This window comes from Micropterus dolomieu, linkage group LG22, assembly GCF_021292245.1.
Source record: "Micropterus dolomieu isolate WLL.071019.BEF.003 ecotype Adirondacks linkage group LG22, ASM2129224v1, whole genome shotgun sequence".
NCBI classification, from domain to species: Eukaryota; Metazoa; Chordata; class Actinopteri; order Centrarchiformes; family Centrarchidae; genus Micropterus; species Micropterus dolomieu.
Genome location: NC_060171.1, coordinates 24087435 through 24096862, shown reverse-complemented (window position 1 = coordinate 24096862; position 9428 = coordinate 24087435).

Here is a 9428-nt window from a genome sequence, read left to right as displayed (position 1 = left end):
CTATTAAGAGGCAGAAACCTCAAGCCGAACCATGGCTCAGGGTGGGCGGCCATCCGCCTTGATCAGTTGGGGGTGAGGGAGAGAGATAGCCATAAAGAGGGAGAGAGGGATGGAGGGGGAGGGGTAGGGGGGAGCAGCCTACACAATGTACACACAGATGTACAGACAGTAAAGGTAATGTTGGTACAGACTGAATGAATAATGGTACAGATATTTTAAGTACTCTTAATAACATTGTTTATGATAATAATCATAATTTTATTGATAATAATAACAATAGTAATCACAATAGGGCTAGTAATAATATTTGTAGCAGAGGGTGTCGAGCAGGAACATGGGGTCAGCAGGTGACTCGCAACCACAAAACCACAGATTTTTTGTCTCTTTACATAGTGTTAGTAGTTTTGTTTGTTGTGGTTGTGTTGTTGGTGGCAGTGGCTTTTTAATCAATTCTGTGGGTTTTACTGATCACTGTCTCACTCGAACAGATCACTGTTCTGTTTTTATTAAAAATGTTAGATTGAACAGTGCTTATTGGCATAACACTGCACTGCTGCAAGCCTTTAAGTCTGCTTTTGAGTTTTTCTGGCTCGCTCACAGGGAGACTAAGTCAGATTTTAAATGTATTCAGCAGTGGTGGGACTTTGGAAAAAGCCAGATTAAACAGATGTGTCAGCAGTACACTCGCAATGTAACCAGGGACATAATTAGATTTCTGAGGGATCTGGAGATTGAAGTGGTGGAACTACAGGGTTTAGTAGGCACCACAGGAAGTCAGGGGCATTTAGACTCCCTAAAATCTAAAAAGTTGGCATTGGCCAACCTGCTGGGTGTTACAGCTCAGGGGGCTCTTGTGAGGTCTCGATTCCTGGATGCCACACAGATGGACGCTGGAGAAGAAAAATGGACAGAGAAAGATTTTTCACACCATATGATCAAGAAACGAAGTTTCCATCATTGATTCCTCTGAGATGTGAAAACATGGGGTTGACGGTCTTCCTTGTGGAGAGGATCCACTGGAAGTTCTTGGTGGTGGTTTGGAGACAGCAGGCATGTGATTGGCAAAGGGCAAAAAAGCAGGAAAATATACTGAGATCCCCCCCACCCCACCCCGATAAAACTGGCGGCGGCTCTATTATAGCATATGGATGGTAAAGCAGGACCCATGACAATAACTTATTTGGTGGATGTGTTGCAGTTTCTAATCCACTGCGCCTTCGCCACCTCTCTATAATAATTATTATTTTGTATTCATTTTTTACTGATTCAACAGCTTCAACAGCTAAATGTGCAACATGCAGCATGAAATAATTAACTGAATAACTAATATAACTAACTTTCAAATTAGTTTAGTAGAAGTTAATAGATCATTTTTAATGAATAAGAGACAGCAGCCAAGGTTGTAGCCTGTTTAAGACCTGGTGGCCTAACGGTTAAAGAAACAGTTATATTATTCAGGAAACTCTGTTCAAACAGCCAGATCAGTCTCTGTCTATTGATAAACTGAAGGAAAATGTTTGGCATTTCAACTCTGGCAGCGGGCGGGCATGTGCGTGAGACGAGACAGTTTCACGTCTGAAAAGGCCTTATAAACCATGTCACAAACATTCACAAGAAATTATTTTATAACTTGCCAAACCTTTAACATAAGGACATAAAGACTTAAAAAGCAACCATTCATACAGCAAAGTGTATAAAGCCTATATGATTGATCAATCGACAACAAAGTCACAGTAAACATTAGACATCATACCCAATTTATCTGATGCTTATTGTCAACTCAGTGTTGGGCAAGTTACTCAGAAATAATATAGCTATTACCTAGTTATTTAGCATATAGGCTACTCCTTAAAAAAGTAATATTAGCTACTCTAGCCTATTTGTTACCGGGTGATATAACGTCACTCTCTCCCGATGAGTCCAAGCATCACTGGCAGTAGCGGCCGGAGTTTCTTTCAGAGTTTCACGTTGCTGTTTTGCTTTAGCCGATGACAAAGTTCTTTGCATCTTAGACTGTGACACAATAATGGCAACGTTACTTACAGCTGTCGAAAATACCTCTCCTCCCTGTTCTCCTGTCTTCCTTTTTGGTTAATAGCTGATACGGTCTGGTGCCGCTGAGCTGCAGCGCGGTCGCGCATTCACGTCAGGGATGGTGCGTTCAGTAGGGCAGCCTTAATGTGACTGTAATAACATTACTGTTTTGGAAATAGTAATCCGTCACACTACACACTTTACTGGGAAAATTAATATTGCAGTATTACTGCCCAACACGTTACGTAACACCGATGCGCGAGAGCGACTGTGATACACACTGCACAGTTGTGGAATGGGCAGCTGAACGCAAACAAACATCCTTGTTGATACTTGGAAAGGAAGAAAACTTTACACACGTCAGCCTGTAGATGTCCTCAAATCCTTCCCATTTTACTCGGCCAGCTCCTGTACCCAACCCATTTTCAGGTCAGAAAATCTGGAATTCCGGATAAATCTGGAAAAATCACATCCCTGAGACAGGTCGCCTATGATCTGCAGTAGGGCAGCGATCACTCTGCTCCCAAAGAAGGGTGATTTGTAGGAGCTGAAAAACTGGAGGCCTGTGTCACTACTTTGCTTGGACTACAAAATCCTGTCTAAAGTCCTGGGGCCTCATTTATAAACGGTGGGCCTGAATCCTGTAACAGTGCCCTACAGACCAGCATCACCACGCATGCCGTATGTGTGATTGGAGGAGCCCAGAAGAGGGCAGAGGCTGTGCGAGATAAGACATGACATGAAACTTTTTAGCCAGTGCTCGAAGTGGGTTGTGATCAGTGCTTGAAGTAGGCTGGAACTCACAGGTACGCAGTACTGGCACCTCGACATATTATACTTGCGTACCAGGACTTCTCCCATGCTGCCGGTACTCTCCTCTGCCCTCTCCATATCAGATTCTCTGGGACCTACGTGACGCTCAGACTGGGTCCCGCCAGTAGGTCAGATCCGGGGCCACAGACAGGTGAATGGAGACAAGGCGCCGTCTCTGTCTCACCGGGTCGACACGCAGGCGGATGAACCACTGCTGCTAGGCCTCCCAGATACACTTGTGAGTCAACAGCCAGTCCGCGACCCTGACGCCCTCAGGGAAGCGGAGGCGGACACGGTCGTCTCGAGGTCCACACAAGGTGGGGCTACCACGCTTGTGGGCTCTTAGCCATGCTGCTCTGTTGGAGGGGCAAAGGCTGCGCAGGAGGGTTGGACCATGAGCAGGCCGAAGCTGGAGCCTTGGGAGCGCGGCGCTGCCACGGGACGGGAAACGACATAGGGAGCTGAACCCGCAGCAGCCCGTCTCACAGTTGTCACACAGCCGGACGGAGTTGACATCGCCTCGCCCCTCTCTCGCCAGCAGGTAGGAAGACATAGCTTCTGCAAGTAGATTCTTTCTTCTTTCTTCTAGCTCTTTAGACTTCAAGCTCAGTGCAGAAGAAAATAGGGAGCTGAAGGCTGGGTCTCACCGTTGTGTATATATACAAGGTGCGGACGTAGGAGAGGCCCACGCTGTGGGTGGGGTAGACTAAAATTCTCAGTGCTGCGCAGGCGCGCGGAAGGGGTAAACCCAATAGCGATAGCCTTAGAGGGCGAAGCCTTTACGAAATAGAACTTACATAATGAACCATTATGTTTTTATTACTTTAGAATGAGACATATCACATAACCGCAGGAACCCCTTGCTGTGGAGGTTGCTGTATTTTGTCGTCATGTTTATACCGTAGCCGTCTACGAACAAACAGCACTACAGAGCGCGTTTTGTCATCACGGCGTTCTTCTTCTGCTTGTGTAATTCCGGTAGTGGAGACGCCCGTCACTACATTGAATGCGTACAAAGAAGAAGAGGGACTAAAATATGCAGTCTCCGAGTAGTCTTTTGGTTTATTAGAAGTAAGAAGAGAAGTGACATTTGGACAACTGAAGGAGCACACACGTGTTATTTAGCACGAGAGCCGACAGCCAGACGGAGTCGGGACAGCTGACTGCAGAAATCACGGATTTTGTGGATTTTCCCAGATGGAAGGCTATAACGTTAATGTGGGACAGATGTTTTCAAAGCGGTGCTCAAGTTGTCTGTTTTCTGCTGGACAGGTAATTAACGTTGTTTGTCAGACTTTAGCGATGCAAATGAAAACTGTTGTTTGATAGCTTTAGCTAGAAGCTGGCCATAATCACAGAGAGTCATGTTTCCCCTGTCAGTGGTGTGAAATATGGATTAATTTCATGGCGCCTACTTATTCTCCAGCCCGCGGTTTGGCTTTGCCGGTGTTAGCGAGACAATCAGCTGATATCGTATCGTTAATTGGCATTAAAACCGTAATGTTAGCTTAGAGCATGGAAGCATCAGCCAGCTAAACTTTTACTGACTGGTAGAAAAACATTTATTGTTAGTTGGATTGGTTTATTCTCCAGCGCTGTGCTTTGGCTTGTGGTGTTATGTTAGTTGGATTAATTTCATGTAGTCACTCTCTCTCTCTCCAGCGCTTTGTTTTTGGCTTTGTATGTTATGTTCATGAGACAATCAGCTGATAGCTAATTGGCAATAAAACAGCAGCTTCCAGCATCAAAGCTCAGATCAGCCAGCTAAACTTTTACTGTGCTAGTAGAAAAAAGATGTAGTTGGATTGTAATATCATGTAGTTCTTCTCCAGCGCTCTGTTATGACTTTGTTACGTGAACAGAAATGTGCCGTTACCTTCCTGAGACAAACATCTGATGAATATTATTGGTAATGAAACGGTAACAGCAGGGAAGATCAGATCAGCAGCTAAACTTCACATTTTACTGCCCTGGTGGAAAACATGTATTTCTTTTTACTGCTAAGGGTGATATATAACAAGACCTGTGCCTATCAAGTGACCAATAATTTGCATTAAAAAAACATTATTGGATATTGCTTCCCACTGTGCACACAAATGTGTAATTTGTACTTTCACATGCTAAATGCCCATTAAAAATGTTGCACCGTTTTACCACAAGCTGAAATTAGTCAGTACTACTTTGTGTTTCTGTTGTATTTCAAAAAAATTCAAAAGACATTTTGGTAAGATTTGCAGATTGCTTATCTACTTAAGCAAAGCGAGAGGAGCCTTGATCCTTACCTGACAATGCCTTTGTAAACTTCATGTATTATGCAGTTTATAATGGGCTGTGGTGCAGAAACAGTGAGGCTGACATTGTCCGGGTATCTGTCAGTGGTCATACTTGATGCACTAGATGTGATAGTGTTTGAGATTTTCTTCATTTACTTTGGTATGTTAGTCCAGATGAGCCAATCCTCCCAAGATGTAAAACAATGTATTACAGGAGTATGAGACATCATGTAGCACTTAATTTCTTCATGTGGCTGTGGTTTATTAATGAAAAAGTAACAATATTAAAAAAAAAACCATATGGTTTTACATAATTTATATAATTTCTTAACACATCTAAGCTAAGCTACCGTAGCTATACTGCTCGCTTGGGTAGGGGAGGGGGGGTGCAATTCGCAACCCTCACCTCTAGATGTCACTAGAACTTACACACTGAACCTTTAACGTTTACAGTTTTTTTTTTTACAATTGCTAATAAGCATTTTTCAGTACTGAGTTTACTTTTTCAGAACTCTTCACACTGTTGTCTGTACCAACACACAGCTTGCACAACAGTTAATTTCACACCCAAAATGCACCAAAACTACCAAAACACTGCATACTTGTTTCAATATCAAATAATACAGTTTGTGTTACAAAAACACCGGCAGTAGTTCTCTCCAACAGCTACACTTTGTCACTCATAACACGGTTACCTAAAAAACACTAACAACAGATAACATTACAGTAGATGCATCATTTTATGGGAATATTTGAAGCAGTAAACAACAAACAACATTGTCTTATTTAACAGTAAATAAAGTTATGTTAAAGGTGTAACAAAACACATTCCAAAGATGTCTCGTTTTATAGGTGGTAATGAGATCACTAGGTGAAAAGACCAGGGTAGAGCTGTAACTGAGATGGGAATGACCTGTTGTTGGTATCATTTACAGAATTTCAGACAATACTATTTCACTATTTGTCTCCGCAACCATCTTTTTTTAGGATTTTGAATGTATTTCAATGGGGTTTGTAATTTGGCAAATTTCTGTCCATTGTCCATGCATTGATGGTTTTGAAGTTAAATTTAACTGTTCGCAAAATTGGCTGTGGATGCACATGGTTTTTCTTCTGGTTGACTTTGAGTGAGAAAATAATTCTTGAATTTTGAAAGCTGTGGTCACTGAATGTCTTTTGTGTTAAATCAATGCATTTTGCATTACAGTCAATTGAGTCAGTCTCAGTTTGGTCCACATAGACTTCTGCCCAAAACTCAGTACTGAAAAATGCTTGTTAGCAATTGTAACAAAAAAAAACTGTAATACTTACTAAATACTTTCAAAACTAGCCTCAATGGCAAAATACCAGGCATACTGTAATGAGAATTTTATTTTATTTAAAGACACATGCATGAAAATAACATGTCTTTTAACTCAGTGAGAAAGTCACACACATCCAATGAAATGTGCAGGGTTAATACCATGTCACATGAGAGGCCTGCACACCTGTATTTCTTAAACTTTCTAATGCACACTTTTTTATTTGCAAATGCACTTAGTAGTGAGACAACATTTGGATTCAATATTTGTCAAGTCTAAGTGGTGGTGAATCACTATTGCGTTAAGGAGCAATCAAGTGGCTTTCTTATAGCATTACCATAACTCACCATTATCACGAAGACACCAAAGTCATTCCCATAAGTTTGCTTCGGAAGCCCCTGTATGAAGAAAAATTACAGTACAGAGCACTGTAGCTAATTATGACAACATACGATGGTGACTTTGCAAACAATACCTCCATATCAAGAGCAGTCTTCTCTGTCCACGATCCTGCAACAATTTGCTGTTCAACAGCCCTGGTTAACCAAGAGCAAAACTAAATCAGTCATAATTTAAACCCGTATGCTCCTAGAGGAGAGGGGAGAAAAAAGAAGCAAAACATAAGCAGATGTTGCTTCAGAACATGAATTACCAAAACTTTAGTCCATCCAAGAACGTGTTTAGGCGATGCAAATAGGAAAATCATACATATAGACAGGAAGGCAATCTTTTCTAAAAGGCAATCCTAGAATGGTCTTAACACTTTACGCAGTTCAGGAGAATGTGACAGCCAGAACACACATCCTTGGTAACGTTCACAGATTTCTGTAGGTCTGGCGAAACCTCTGTTCTTCTAAAATATTGCAAATCCAGAAAAAACATTTCTTTCTGAAGTGGCTTCATTACCTACAGGGAATATGCAGACTGGACAATAAGCAATAAGATACTTTAGGGGTTAAAAAAATAGCTAACAAACTAACAAACAAATGGCACGAATAATGAAGGTTAAAGCTGGGAAATCACATTATATGTCTTTTCAAACTACTACTGTGGCCTGTCATTTGCTGTATACAAATTTATGCTCTGTATATTTTCAATAGGTATATTGTACTGACACACAGGAGAAAATGCCCTGGAACCCACAGTGGAATGATAAGAGCTTCTTTCTGATCAGCATCTCTCTGTTGAAAATTATGTACTGCAACCCGTTTAATCCCAAATTTTTCCTAGCAAGTTGAGTACATGCACTTTACTCCTTAGACCTCCCTAACAAACTTCATGCCCTTTTTGATTTTATGTTGGTTAAGTTAGTGAAACGGGCCCTGCGATGGACCTGCGACCTGTCCACGGTGTACCCTGTCTTTTGCCCGATGTAAGCTGGGATAGGCTCCAGCCCCCCGCGACCCTGTAAGCAGGATAAGCGGCTGATGATGGACTGCTGATGAAGTTAGTGAAACGCGAAATGGCATAGTCAAAATTCATACAAATTCTTCAATTTGACCTACAGTACTTTCACTTTCACATTTAAACTTAAGATAACATTTGTTACAGCAAATCCCCACCATACATTCCATTGTCAATTGCTTGTTTAACAATGTTTTCCTTTTCAAATTAAAAACTGCCTAGTCATTTTCAAAAACATGAAGTAACTAAGATAGATTAACCTAACAGTGACTAACATCATTGCCAGAACATTAAGCATGTCAGGGCAGGCAGACATAAACTGTGCCTTAAAACATAGTGCAGAACGTACTAGGGCAGTGCAAAATGTGTGTGCACTCTGCAATAGGGTTCCATAATACACATGTACCTAGTTGGTGATGAAAGGCTCCACAGTCCATACCCAAACTGGATTGGTTTGCCCATGATGAATTGCCTACTAGGGGTGTAGCGATACACTACATCCACGGTTTGATGAAGACCTTAATTTTTGAGCCACGGTTTGGTTCATACTGCGGTTAATAATATTATTATTATTATATTCCATCTTGGGTTCATTAATATAGTTGAAGTTGCAGGCATGATCACTCAATCATGACTGGACCAAAATAGTCGCGCATGTGACGCGCAGTTGGAAGACAATAAAATTGTTCAATTAACAAATATACAACTCTTACGAGCAAAATATATATGCAGGAGTATAATTCTCAATATATCAGTAGTAGACCCTTACAAGAATATATCTACAAAATATGATAATTCTATTTGGTGTGGCGTCGGCCAGTCTGCCTTCATTTGGATTGAAGGGCATTTTTTTGTGGCTTTTACAAGTTGGTGTGAGGAACCAAACCTTTGGCAAAGTCATACATTACCACATTTGGCAGGCGCTATAAGAGCAGCATGTCGGCATAATTTCTTGGACTTTCTGCTCTTACATAGAGTTGAACCGCATTCAAAATTTCACAAGTGCACATTATCACTGCCCCGCCACCTTAAAAGGAAAATAAATTGAATTATACAGTGCCTTGCGAAAGTATTCGGCCCCCTTGAACTTTTCGACCTTTTGCCACATTTCAGGCTTCAAACATAAAGATATAAAACTGTAATTTTTTGTGAAGAATCAACAACAAGTGGGACACAATTATGAAGTGGAACGAAATTTATTGGATATTTCAAACCTTTTTAACAAATAAAAACTGAAAAATTGGGCGTGCAAAATTATTCAGCCCCTTTACTTTCAGTGCAGCAAACTCTCTCCAGAAGTTCAGTGAGGATCTCTGAATGATCCAATGTTGACCTAAATGACTAATGATGATAAATAGAATCCACCTGTGTGAAATCAAGTCTCCGTATAAATGCACCTGCTCTGTGATAGTCTCAGAGGTCCGTTTAAAGCGCAGAGAGCGTCATGAAGAACAAGAAACACACCAGGCAGGTCCGAGATACTGTTGTGGAGAAGTTTAAAGCCGGATTTGGATACAAAAAGATTTCCCAAGCTTTAAACATCCCAAGGAGCACTGTGCAAGCGATAATATTGAAATGGAAGGAGTATCAGACCACTGCAAAT